At 41.8% G+C, this 14,539-nt stretch overlaps 1 long non-coding RNA gene across 1 annotated transcript in view; it reads right to left on the reverse strand.

Annotated features, from left to right (window-relative positions):
• Positions 1–14,539, reverse strand: part of LOC108404227 (uncharacterized) — a 416,170-nt gene that overhangs the window by 313,281 nt on the left and 88,350 nt on the right. The gene's annotated exons all lie outside the window — the stretch shown is intronic.

The raw sequence follows: 14,539 nt of genomic DNA on the forward strand, positions 1-14,539 counted from the left end.
ACCATGTCAAAAGACTCATTAAGACATTTAGAAAAATATTATAAAATTAAAAATATACTCCTGAAAAAATACCTATTGGGAAATGAGGAATTTCAAGATGCTTCTTGAAACTATTATTAAAACCACAATTATTTAAAACTCCCTTTGAAATTCTAGCTGGTAGGACAACATGTGCAAAATATGAACCAAAACTACCAAAAGCAGGGGACAAAATGACCTTTATACACATAGAAATTGATTATGTATCCTGACAAGGATGAAGCAAGAGAAAACAAGGAGAGGAAGAAAAATATGTATTTACTGCAACCTTACAATCCACAAAACCTACTGTGCTGACCATTCAATATATACAAATGTCAGTCAATCTTCCCAACAATCTGACAGGATATATTAAAAATAATCCTGTAGAATATATGCAGTTTCTTATATATCAGCAGTCAATAATTAGAAAACCTAATACTATAACAATTAATTTATAATGGCAACATATAAAATAAAATACCTCTGAATAAGCCAAACCAAAAAGAAAGAAAGGATTTAGAAACCTTTATTTATAAATATAAAACTTTTCTGAGTCCTGGGATAGTTGATGAGAAGGCAGCACAGTGGAGGGCAAGGCTCCCTCCAAACGGCAACTTCAGTAACAATCAAAATCTTGATGTGATTTTTAGAGACTATAACAGAATGGTTATCAAACTGATAATAAAAAAAGCACATGTTAAGAATAGCAGAGAAAATTTCAAAAATTAGAATGGGGGGAGTTTTCTACATTATGTTAAGTATTTTTAACAGTACAATTAATTAAGCAATGGTGGGCTGTCTGTCCCATGTTACATCACGGTGGCCTTTCTGTCACTCCTCCATTTTGGGGGACACTTGTGATTATATTGGGGTCACCCAGGGAATCCAGGATAATCCCTAGTTTAAGGTCAGCTCAAGAGCAACTTTTTTTTTGTATCATTAATCTACAATTACATGAGGAAAATTATGTTTACTAGACTCCCCCCATCACCAAGTCCCCCCCACAAACCCCATTACACTCACTGTCCATCAGCGTAGTAAGATGCTGTAGAATCACTATTTGTCAAGAGCAACAACTTGAATGTTGTAAAGTAACCTATTCACAGGGTCCAGAGACTCGAACGTGGGCATTTCCCAGGGGCCATTATTTTGCCAACCACAGTACTAAGTGCCATTCTCCCATTCACAGGAATTTCAAATCTCTCTCTTTTTTAATTCTTCACCCAGGAGGTTAATGTATTACCTTATTTTCTTTCCTTTTTCCTTTTAAATATTAGTTATCACACATGTTCTATCTTGTGGAGGAAGGTGAATTATCAGACAAAGGTGACAATCTGTTTGCAAGCAAAAGCAGGGAATGACTTTGGCATAAGGAAACAAATGTAAGCTACATGTCCTGTTTGCAAAGATCTGTTAAGAATCCCCTCTTCTGGTTGTCACTGGCTTTCCTTTATGGAGACTTAACTCTGCTGCACCACACCAGGAATTCCTCCAGATGCTTTTGTTCTTTCAGTTTTTTTTGTTTTAACTGGACAAAACACGTGCACATATACACACACCCACACACCCACACAGGCACTTGTATCTTCCCAACCTACTTCTCCTTGAAATGGCTTCAATCCCACACTATTTATTTCTAAATAAAAACTAGTAAATGTCTGGCGGGAAGAATTCTGCATCCCACCAACTGGCAACAGTTGGGAGCCAGAAGCAACATTAGAGGCAAATATAAATACCTGAACTCCCCTAACTGACCCCTCCCGACAGCTGCACAGACAGCATCAGAGCCACCTCAACACAGAACTTGCCCTGGGCCCAGCCCAGCTAACGCAGGGCAGACAAGCAAGCGGATGTGGAATAGCTTATGTTCCAGATGCCGGGCATCAGCCTGGTCTATGGAGCCACATGAGAACTCCAAAAACTTACCCCAAAGGAGGCGACATCTCAGCACAATGCCATGGCCTGCCCAGGGATGGGATGCCCTGGCAGGAACTCGGTAGCAATGCTAACTTCATGACTCTCAAATTTCTGGGCAAAACCTTCTCTGATTTGTCAATCCCAGCTCCTAGACACAGTTCCTGGACTGAAGAGGCAGGAATTGGTAAGGGTTCTCTTCAGCTTTCAAATCTATTACAGCAAAGCAGAAACTGACCTATTAGGGAGCCTGTTTCCTCTCTCTTGCGCTTTTTGGTTAGTTGATCCACGTAGCTATGGCTCACTTTCTGGCTGTCCTGGCTAGGGAGAGGCCTTGGGAGCAGTACACAATGATAGCTATCAGATATTGAGCCACAACTGTGTGCTTGCTTTTTACAAGCAATACATTTAAGATGCTCCCAATAATCCTTCAAATGAGGGTGAGCCAGACCAGGGCAGGGCTGTTAGAGGTGGAGCAGAAATGTTTTGAGAACTATTTGGGTTTCATGCCCCACCACATGGCAATGCACCTGTGTTATTATGTGAACAGCTGGAATTCCCTGTCTGATGCAACACCACCTTGTTCTGGAGCTAAACATTACACTGACCCTTTTGTGTTCTGATCATCTCCTTTATAAGGGCTATCCTCTCTACTGGAATGGAGTGAAAGAATTATTATGGACCAACTCTTGCAGAAACTACAAAAGGGAAAATGATAAATTATATTTTTAGCTTAGTAAAATTTATTTTAAGAAGGCATATTTATCATTCATTTTATATACAGTTTAAAATAAGGCTTCTATTAAGTGGGTATATTTTTGAGAACTTAAACAACTGGCTAATTCAACTGCAATAAATAAAAGGGAAAAAAACTGTGCCATAGTTGTTACATGCAAAATCCTTATGTTTCCCATTTCATAACTACCTCAAAACTGATAAACCACTAGGATGTCTGATTTGGTTGATGAATGACCAGATTGGATTTTACCAAAATAGGAAGTTAAACCTGATTGTAGCTACTTTCTGTGCACAGAACTGATGTCTATCTGTGTGTGTCCCTTGGAGCCATGCTGTGCTCGCTCACGAATGGGTTCACCAGCTTTGGTTCAGCTGCTCTGACTGCACGATGTGCCCCCTACCCCAACCACCTTGGTGGGATCCAAGCCTTTCACATTGTTGTACTTAGTCCTCTGTGAGGTCAGCTGCAGATAATGTGACAATCTTCTATTCACAGATCAGAGATTTATTTTTAAAGAGCTAGTATGACTAGCCTGAGATCTCAGAATCCAGGCAAATGTTGGTAAACAGAGAGCAGCTATTTGCAATTCATTCATAGCTGATGTTTACCATCATTCATCACTTGCGGGGCGTGAGCCCTGACTCTAATTCTTTCATGTGCATTAGCTCCTGTAATCCTCACCGCAGCCTTAAGGGGGGGCACTGTCGTCCCCATTTTACTAGTGGGGAATCGCTGCTGGAAGGCACCGGAGGGATGGAGAGAAGTGACCTATCGGTTACAGTCCAGTCTGAAACGTGCCATCAGGGACCACACCACTTTGGCACAAGTACTGCAAATACTGGAAGGAAATCCTAGAGGGAAGAACTGCTGCTGAGACGGGAGATGCAGATGCATCAGTCCAGAGAGACAGGCAGCCGCCAAATGCAGGCCAGGGAGACGGCCACAGACACATGGCAATGTTTCAGGCGTGCTTTTCAGCAGATTGGTACAAAGGTAAAAAGATGCTCACCAGAAACCAGAGTGAGTTCTTATAGGAAAACCATTTTTCAATGGCTTACAAAACTAGAAGATATGGAGAATATCACAGAACTCATGTGAATTGATTTCAGCAAGATGTTTGGCCAAGTTCTTTCAAACACTAGTTTGACTCTTACAAGGGGATGTGGTTCAGAAGATACTTGAGTGGGTTTCTATCTGACAGAACAAATAAAGGTAGAAAAATATTATTCTCATCTTCTGGAGAGGAAGCTCCTGAGAGAAGCTTCCAGCTGGATGAAGATAGAGGAACCATCCTTATCAAATCTGCAGCTGACACAGGCTGAGATGGTGGCAAGTAGCTCACATAACACAACCAGGATTCTGAACGGTCCTGACTGACATGAGTGATGCCGGGGCACACCAACGTGGCATTTAACAGGGATAGGTAAGATCTTACTTATTCACAACTGGAGAGACTTGACCAGATACATCAGTTTTACATTGGAAAGAAATGTCTACTTTGTTTCAGTTTATGATAAACTCAGAAAGAAAAAAAACAATAGGCCATAGCAATTTTAAGCTGCTCTGATAATAGAATAACATGCAAAAAAAAGGCGGGGGGAAGCAAAATCTGACTATGCTGTGGAGTGTGTATATTCTATTCTGTTGTGGAGTTCCTATTTTAAAAGGAACGAGAACAAGAAGAAGAAGGTGGAAGTTCTGGAAACGCTGCACATGAAGAATGAAGGACACGGGAATGGAGCCCGGTAGCTGTCTGCGAATCCCGGAAGGACCGCGTAGAGAGGACGACGCACAGTTCAGGTTCCATCCTGATTGCAGCAAATCCTTGGAAAGTTACCCTCGACCTTTGGGTACAGTGTAAATTCCACCCCTTGTCTAGGAAGACCCTCAGATGTGGCCTCCCTGGCCTCTACCTCTGTTTTCTTATCACTTCCTCCACGCCCCCGCCCCTCTCCCAGAACTGCTCAACCATCGCCCGTGATGCAGCCCAGGCTCTAGCCTCACTGGGGGCCCTTTGGTTCCCCCAGACCCATCTCTCTCTCTTATTCTGGGCTTCCGGGCTCTGCCCCCTCTGTCTGGGACACTCACCCTCCTTACTGGGCACCTCTGTGCATCCTCCAGGTCACAGCCTGAGAAAGCTGCTGGGCTGACCGCGGTCCCCTGGCCTCCCACACAGGGGCGAGGCCCAGCTGGGGCCTCCCGCGTGCCCTCGCCAGTGATGCCCTCCCTGGGAAGAGCCCCTACACCGCGTCCTCATCATCTGACATCCCTTCATCCATGCCAGACAGCTAAGATCATGAAAATAGAGGCCCAAGTCTCCTCCTTTCATCACCAAATCCCCAGTGCCTAGTAAAATGGAAGGATTACATGAATAGTTATCTGTTCTTCAGGAGAGAAAAAGTGTAGGACCAATGGGGAATAGCTGCATAAAAGAAAAATTTTGCTTAAATTTGGAAAGCACTTCCCCTCTTCTCTGCCTTGACCTCCTGCATTGAGAGGCTCTGCCTCCCCTCCCGCCCTCCACCTTTGGGACTCGGCTCTTTTATGATCTTGCACCTGCCCACGTTAGGAAGGACAATGTATTTAACTCCCTGGACCCAGCTCCAGACAGGCTTCTGCTCTCCTGTTGCTTTCTGTATCATGGATAATTTGTAAATTAATGAAGAATTTTTCTTTTATTCTTAAGGCAATCCCTTAGAGAAATATGTGTTCTTTCTGAGTGATTGGCACTTCACATTCTAAATCTAAATTCTTCTCCAGGCATTGAAGTTTAAAAGGATTAGTAAACCCATTTACAATGTGCTATATTTAGCATGGCAAAAATAAGAGAATTTTACTTGCTATGAAATAATAGTTTCTTCTAAAATACACACTTCCACTTTGTAAAAACTTTGAGGGATAACAAAGTATACTAATTAAGTGTGTGGGTCTGAAAACCTGTTATTCAGATCTTTTATTTTTACCCTGTGAAGCAAGAATCCAACAGAAATTTTTTACATGAATCAGTTCATTAGTAATCTCTCACTCTACATTAACATAATAATGAGCATGAATTGTACTTGTACTTTATGCTCTGCAATACACGTGAGGTAGGACATAACACTGTCCCCCGTGTGGGAGTTCTCTTCCAAAATTAACTTGTAAGGATAGGTCTGTGCATGTCCATGTATAGTTTATTTATATTACCATCAATTAAAATTTCCCCACTTTAAAAAAATTATCTTCTGTCTTTTGTCCTTCCATCTGCTTTAAGTGCAAAATGTTAGTTTTGAATTGGACCCCAGAGGCAATTGGGGGTAACACATTTAAGAGACTCTATTTTGGGTGAGTGCAGGACAGATACCTCTCCCGGGAAGCTGTTCTGCGGTTCTGACTCTAATGCCCACTCAAGGGCAGCCGGCGACTGCCCTCCCAAGGTCTCTCTAGGGCAAGGATTGGGGAGCTTTAAGGAGCTTAAAAGGAGGAGAAGATAATTGCCAAATATCCAGTCCATTTTATAAAAGCCTAGTAAAACCTAATAATAAAGTGTCCACATTATAAATTGTGGGATTATCTTTTACAGCAAACTGTATTCCACACAACACAGGGAAAACCAATTGCTTTATCTGCATTTAATCACTACACAGTATAAACTCTTCAGTTCTCCTGAAAATGCACAACTGATTTTTTTCTGAAATAAAGTATTTTCAGAATGAATTCTGTTCATAAATTTCTAAAAAAATAAAAAAAAGGAAAAAGACAAAATGTATTTGCTAAGAAATTTTACCTGTTAATACCAGAGACCCTGCAGTACCCTAACACTGTAACAGAAAATGTGGCATTTTAACCAACTGTAATGTCCTCAGAGTCAGAGCATCTTGAGAATGATCTATCTTCAATTTGAGTTCACATTTTGTGGTCCTGATGTGTTCTTGTTTATCTTATTAAAGACAATCCCATATCTGGAGGAGTTTGGGTAGTTATTTTTAGTGTGTCTTCTCCACGTGAGAGTTCTAATTTCTCCCATCTTCAAAGGGCACTCAGTCACTCAAAAGGTTAGAAAATCCCTACGGAAAAGGCGAGTACGTGCTGCTGTCCACGGTACTTAAACAGAATACACAGAGCTCAGCGGAAACTGTGACCATCCGGAAACTGACCAGGAACAGGAAAACACTGGCAACAGAGGGCTTCAAGTGGTTGGCACACAGCCCTTCTTCATTCTGCAGATCTTGCTTCAGTCTTCCAGCATGCAGAATAATACCACGCAAAATATTTTTTGCCAAGTGAAATAGGTGTCTGAATAGGTTCTATCCTTTAGAATGCTCATTGTGGAGGCTACACAGCTATTCAAATGAGGCTTCTATTGTCCTGAAAATATGTAAAAATTCATTTAGAATAATTTCTTTATGCAACAGTATATGAACCACATAATAAAAAATCAATTTTCTTACTTTTACTTGTCCAGTTTGTCTAATCAAAGACTATGCTCTTTGCCTGGATAGTTGGCTAGACTGATATTCTTTTTGAGTGTTCCAAGACCTCAGTTTCACTCTCTGATGATGAAAATTTACTGTCTCTAAGAATATTGAAAAAAATGTGCTGATGTTCTGAGGGTCACCCCAGAAGATCTCCTATATGCCATGTCCAAAGGAGAGTTTAAAATATCTCCAAAGGAGAGTACAGGCTCCTAAAGATGATGACTTTTAGAGTCATTGTTTCATTTGATGTGATTCATAGGAAGTAATAAGGAGCTCATTTGCCCAAATACATAAAGAAATACAAGTTGCAATACTGAGATTGGATGGAACTTCTGTAAGATTTTTTCTTACTCAACATAGCTTATCCCATACCCATCAATGGGTTTGTTTCACAATACTATGGAGTAGATCCAACCATATGGTAATATTTATTTTGGAGACCAATGACTAAGCTACTATACAGTACTAGGCAGAAAATTACACATGAGAATTTTCTGACACAAAGATACATTATTTTAGTTCAAATAATAATAGTAAGTAAGAGCAAATAACAAAGAAAAGATTTCAAAGGAGCAGAATAGGACCCCACCAAAGCTTTCTTTTTTGATAGACCAATCAGTCGGATACTACAAAGTTGTGAATTTCTTCCTTCACTTTTCTAAGCCACCTTATCTAGGAAATTATTCACTGTTCATAAATTAACCATACTTTTCTTCTGAGGTGGCAAAAAAAAAAATAGACTGGAAGTGAAGGAGAAACTAGGTTTCAAAAAAGATGTTGGAAGAGAAAAGTAGAAACATTCTTTTTCCCAGGTTGGGAAGAGGAAAGGAGCAGCTGTTGTGGTTGACATGACTGAGAGGTACAGGGGCGGCAAGGGCGGCAATGCACACCTCACCTCTTGGCCCCTTGCTGTCTGGCTCCACAGCCGCTGCCATTTGATTCAGAGCCTTCAGGTCGCTCTGCTTGCTTCTGGCAACCACACTAACCCTGCAGGGCTAAGTGAGGAAATGTTCCTACACAGCAATTCATTCTGCTTCCGGTCCCAGCTGCCGCTATGTTGGCTTCTATTACTGGCCTTGGCAGTCATAGCCCAAAACTATTTTTATATACCCTACTGTTTTCTGTGAGTTTGTTTTTGAGAAAAAGTGCATACCTAGTCCTGAAGTTTGATCTCACCAATAAATTATACTAAATATATATGGAAACTTGGCAGGTGGATCTTTGGAAGGATACTACCAATCCAGGAAACTAACAGAATAAGTGTCTGGTTCAATACACAAGTAACTTTCTAAGCATGAAATTAATCTCCTAATCTGGAGAAAAATGGGCTTAGGGTGACAAGAAGAAGAAAAGGAGACAGCGGAAGAGGAACAGGAGGACAAAGATGGGGAGAATTTGGTGAGGGAAGAATAAAGCTAATCTAATGTGATTTTTCTTCAAAGTTTTCAATAGCCTGATCTGCTGTGTTAGGGTGCTGGGTATAAGAATCTCTGCCCACAGTGCAGAGGTCAAGGTCACAGTCCAAGTTTCATTTGAGGAAGTCCATTTTTTTAGCAAATCCTTTCCTAAAAACCTAAGCTCACACTCTAGTAAGTCACTGCCAATATATGTGTAGTGTATAAATGTGTGTAAGTCTGTGTATGTTATGAGAGGTATTAGGAAATATGTCACCCTATCATTCTATCGCTAAATGAACTATGAAGGAAGAATAAAGGAGAAATAAACATATATTCAAGCAAATAAAAACTGGGAAATTTCATCCCAGTAGACCAGCATAGACAGCCTGAAGATACCAATGAACTAACAAGGATCCATCCAAGAATGTTATATAAATGATGGTAAAGTACATTCAAAGAAAGTAGAAGGAAGGAAATAATAGAAGAATACATTGTAAAAAATATATATGACAGAGAGAAACAATAAAATCAAACTTGGCCTCTTGAAAACTCCAGCAAAATTGATAAATTTCTAATGGTAATGATCAAGAGGCAAAAGAAAATAAGGTTCAACTAATCAATTTTGTAAATGAAGAGGAACATCTTAATAGAAACTGAACAGATTGAAAAGATTTTTAAAAGATATTTTGAACAAATTTATGTGAATGAATATTCAAATTTAGGTGAAATTTTTGGCCTATTTCTAGTAAAGTACAGTTTACCAAAGCTAATTCAAGAAAAAAATCAGAAAACCAAAATAGTTGTAAAATGTGCAACATCCCCTACAAATAAAAGTGTAAGACATGTAAAGAAACTGAAGAAGTTGTACATGAATGGACAAAACTAAATATATATATTATAACAATTTTCCCTAAATCAATCTATATATTTGATACTATCCCAATAAAAATTCCATGGACAAAACTAAATATATATATTATAACAATTTTCCCTAAATCAATCTATATATTTGATACTATCCCAATAAAAATTCCAACAGGCATTTACTTGTGCATAGTGTGTGTAGGTGTATGTGTGAACTGACGAACTAGTTCTGAAATTTACCTGGAAATAAAAAGTGCCATAGTATCTAAAACAATATTGAAAAAAACAAGTACAACCTTAAATGTATATTCCTATGTGAAAGAAGCCAGTCTGGAAAGGCACATACTCTATGATTTCAACTACCTGACACTTTGGAAAAGGAAAGAGCATGGAGATCAGGAATTGCCTGGGGCTGGGAAGGGACAAACAGGTGGAGCACAAAGGATTTCTAGGGCAGTGAAAATAGGCTGGATAATACCGTGAAGATGGTCTATGTCACTATACACTGTCCAAACCTTAGAATGTACACCAAGAAGGAACCCTAATGTATACTATGGACTTCCAGATTATGCTACATGAATGTAGGTTCATCGGTTGTTACAGATGTACCACTGTAGTGAGTGATGCTGATAATAGGGAAGCTGTGCCCATGGAGGACAGAGCATAAATGGGAAATCTCTGTACCTTCTACACAGTTTTGCTGTGAAGCTAAAACTGCCCTAAAAGACAAAGTCTATTTTTAAAAATGTACAAAGTTAGAAAAGTTTACCTTAATGGCTATCCAATTATTATAATGATATAGTAATTAAGACAGTGTAGTATTACTGCAAGAGTAAGCTAAAGACGAATGGGACATAACAGAGTTGTAAAAAAAAAAAACATGAAAAGCAACTACATTTGTATTAGGAAAGAGGCTGTATTTGGGGGAGGAACAGGTAGGAGAAAGCACAGAGGTCCCCCAGGTGCTGGTGGTGATTATGCAAGTGACTTTGCCCGGCGATAATTCATCAAGCTTTACATAACTGATTCGTGCACTCTTCTGTATGTAGAGTATATATCTCCTACAAAGTTTTTTTTATGGTATCACGATTATCAAATATTTAATAACAACAAACTTGTGAATCTCTCCAAAAAGAATACTATAGGGTTTCATTGTAAAATATTCAAAAGACCTATGCAAATACAATCAAATCATGTTCTTCAGGGGGATTACTCAATGTTATAAAGATATCAAATCACCCCACTGTGATGTCTACACTTGGTGCAATTATAAGCAGTATGACAAACAACTGTGGAGTGTGTATGTGTGTGTTTATGGCTTAATGGGGTAATTTATTTTCAATGGAATAAAAAGGTAGCAATACTCAAGACTCTTTTGAAGAAAGAGAAGAACAAGAGAGCAGTCTTGCTCTACTGGACATCAAGATCTATTAAAGGAGTGTGCTATTGACACAGGATGGAGAGAGGCCCAGGAAGGGGGCACAGAGCTCGGATGCGGTCCCTCCCATATCTGGTCATTCCATATGTGCTTGTGGTTTCAGGTCAGAACAGCAAGGTAAAGGACAGGTTTTCGGGAATGAACCTATCATTAAATCAATGAATGTGCTGGAATAGTTGCATATGCATGTAGAGAAATTAAATTGGATTTTTTTTCACAATTTACCCAGAAATAACTCCAGATAATATATGAGGATCTCCTTATCATAACCTCTACCTTGGGAAAGATTTCTTAAGCAAAACCTAAAATGAGACTAAGAATAAAGAAAAACTATGATGTGCTTTACTACATAACAATTAAGAACTTCTGTCCCTCGAAAAAAATCACCAGTGAGCAAAAGGTGAGCTACCCACACACAGGTGGTGAAATTGAGTTCCGATATGTTAAATAAGTTGCTAAGATCACATAACTGGCAACAGAGGGACAGACTCCAGGCCCTTGGGCATCCCTGCTCTTGCTCAATGCCTCTGAGCCACAGCAGAGTTGCCAGGGGAAGAGCAGGGCTGTGCCACTAGGTTCATTCTATTTTGCCATGTTCCTTCAGCATCCCTGAGTGTTCAGGGCCTAGGAAACGGCCTCATGGTAAACTACACATGTTCAAACATCTGTTACCCACCTCTTCCCCAGGGATGGGTCCAACACAATTTCCTTAAAAACCCCAGGATCGGCTTAACTCACTGGTTCACAATGACAAATTGCAGGTTTTTCAATTCTCATAGAAATAATCTCTTCATTTCAGTCAGGAAGCACTACGATTGAAATTCATTTAAATTCCATAAAGCAAACGCATTTTTAGCACCTTAAACTGTACCTTACAACATTCAGTATATGGAACATTATTTTCAGCATTAACCTTCAGTAAGTGCTATCCTCTGATCCTGAGCAAGTTAGCGTCCCAAGCAAGAAATCATATTCGTTACAGATGCATTGACATGCTAAGGCTGATCTTTAAAAGCCAGCAATGCTACATACACACTGAGATGGAGACAGGAAGAAAAAGAAGTCGTAAGTTAGCTTTTTCAGAGAGGAGGACTCTGGGCATATTTTTAAATCATATATAACAATACCAAACACGTTTAAACAGAGATCGTCAGTTCCATTCACAGAAATAAGCCATGAATCATCACAACGTATTTGGAGGGACCAGCAAGAGGCTGGGCATCAGGGTCTGACTACCTGAATTCGGTAATGACACTGGAAGGTTCTTTGTGCATGTGCAGGAAGTGAGTATCTTGGTCTTTAATCAAGGCAAGCCTCCCCTAGGAATGCTCCACGTCGGATTAACATAACAGTAGTATCAGAGTAAGACAGAATTCACGGGAAGGAGCAGAGAGGTAGTTAAGCAAAATAAATTTTTTTTTAAAGACAAAAATTATGTCATTAGAGTCTTGGAGAAATTGTATAAGTCTGAATTTAAGAAGGAACGCTGGCATTTTCTCTACAGCTTTATGAACTATAAACTGCTATGCAAATGTTGAAATCTCAAGGGGATTATTTTAATTATGCTGACAGCTGGCCCCAGAATCACTCTGGGAACTTGCTTGCTGACAAGATGGGACCAGGTACCCGCCTCCCTTCTCCTTAGGCACCGCACCTCCCCCTGCAGTCCGTTCGCCCTGAGATCTGGATGTTTCCCGCGGCGGAGTCAAGCTGCGCCCTTCAACAGCTGCATCCTGCTGATTCCCAGCTGGACCTCAGGCTGTGGCATCCTGTCCAGCACTGGCACTCACAGTTTTTCACCAAAGGTCTGCTTATCGGACATGAGAAGCTTGGGACAACTGAGGCCAGGTTGCGGAGGCCCGTTAGGGCCCCTCAACCCGGGACTCAGCGAGGCCAGGGGGCTTGAGTGCACAGGGCATCCTCACGGTTCATTCTGGCAGGCTGACCCCAGACCTGTCCTGGCAGAGCGTGTCTAGGCTCGGGAGTGAGGAGACCGTGCGGGGCCGAGAATGTCACTGTGGGACGCGCCTGATTCCATGTGAGATGGAAAGAAGAAATCTTCCTCTCTCATGGAAGTACCATAGCTTGAGAGGATCGTCGGACACTCTCCACCCAGGTGGTCCCAGGGAAGGTGGGGACAGTGGTACTTAGGGGCAGAAATAGGTGGCTGGATCTGAGCAGCCACCAGGCACAAGCCCTGCTGGGACCTGAGCCCCCTACCCTGTCCCTGTGAAGTTGTATTCACAGCATCCTGACGGCAGATGTGCCTGCTCCAACCCAAACCAGCAAGACCTGGTGTCTTGGTCTGAAGACGACTCTGGGGGATGTTAACAGCTTAGACTCAGCGCACCATGGACCATGGTCTGGGGAAGTGCAACCGCAGGCAACGCTCAGCACTCCGGGGCTCTAGCCAGAGCCTCCTCTACCCACAAATGGCCATAATACAGACAGAATTCTTCACATCGCAAGAGCAGTGAACCTGCAGGTGGTGAGAGGACAACTCCTCCATGGACCCAGGCCTGAGGCTGAGGACGGGCGTCCTCTGGACACAGGCAAGCAGCTGGGGACGCTCAGCACCATTCACTAGGCAGGACCCCTCACTGTCTGGCATGGAGCACGTTGGGTTTCAGGACATCCAGTTTTGGGTACCTGTGTTTCCAGCTGGTGAAGCTGAGAACTTTAGGCTAAACAGACTGGGGAGAGGGTTCCATGTGAACTCAGTATGTTCACTCTTTGCCAGGACCGCCAGCCCACTCCTAGCACCGAACAGACCCAGCAGGCAGGCCCCGCCTCTCCTCTCACAGACACTGCCATGAGTGTGTGTCCCACATGCAGCCCAACCACCAGCTTGTCCCTGACCCTCTGCAGGCATCAGCCGACATCTGCACATACTGCTGTCCCTCCTCACAAACCCCAACACGCAGACAAACCCTAACAGCCCTCTGACACCAGCGGCAATCAGAAAACACCTTTGATTTCAATGATAAAACAAGTGTTTTTCAGAACTTCAACACTATGCAAAGATGAAAGTGCTTTTCCAGGATTAGACAGAGACCAAGGCACCAAGAGTGAACTCCCCTGTTTTCAGTAACTCCCGAAACAGAAAAACCACCTTCTCCAAGCTTACCATCTGTTGGCTGGTGACCGGCGCATAACCGGGTGGCGCAGCGGCTCGTGGGCCTGCCATCCAGTAGGTCCACATCACCAGCGCTCCTGGCCCTCCAGGTAGAGGGGATGAATGGGGCCACCGACCAGTCCCCTCGGGCTCAGGGCCTTTGCCTTCCTGTGCGCATGGAACGCTTGATGGGAAGGTAGAAGATACTTACTCAGAAATATGCTGCCCATGTTTTAGAGGGGAAAATAAAGACTCTAACTTGAAGTAATAAAAATGCAACCCTTTCTGAAAGGGCTAAATTCAACAAGGAAGAAAAAGAGAAGTCTATTTTTGCTGAGAAAAAAATCAATTTAACAAGCAGTAGAAGCTGTGCCACAGAATATGTATCTAGATTATATATAGATTCTCCTTTAATTAAAAAAATAGAATTCGCTTTCAGTGTGGGCCCTTGTGTACATTTCAGTGATGATTGGAAAACTGAATCCAGGAGCTTTTCCCCATTCTCCTGCAGTTTATGGAAGGCACTGCGTTTAATGAAAGGCCCAGAGGCATGAATGCTCACATCTGTGTCTGGCCCACAGATCAGGGGCTGCA

This window comes from Manis javanica, chromosome 9 (assembly GCF_040802235.1).
Source record: "Manis javanica isolate MJ-LG chromosome 9, MJ_LKY, whole genome shotgun sequence".
Classification (NCBI taxonomy): Eukaryota; Metazoa; Chordata; class Mammalia; order Pholidota; family Manidae; genus Manis; species Manis javanica.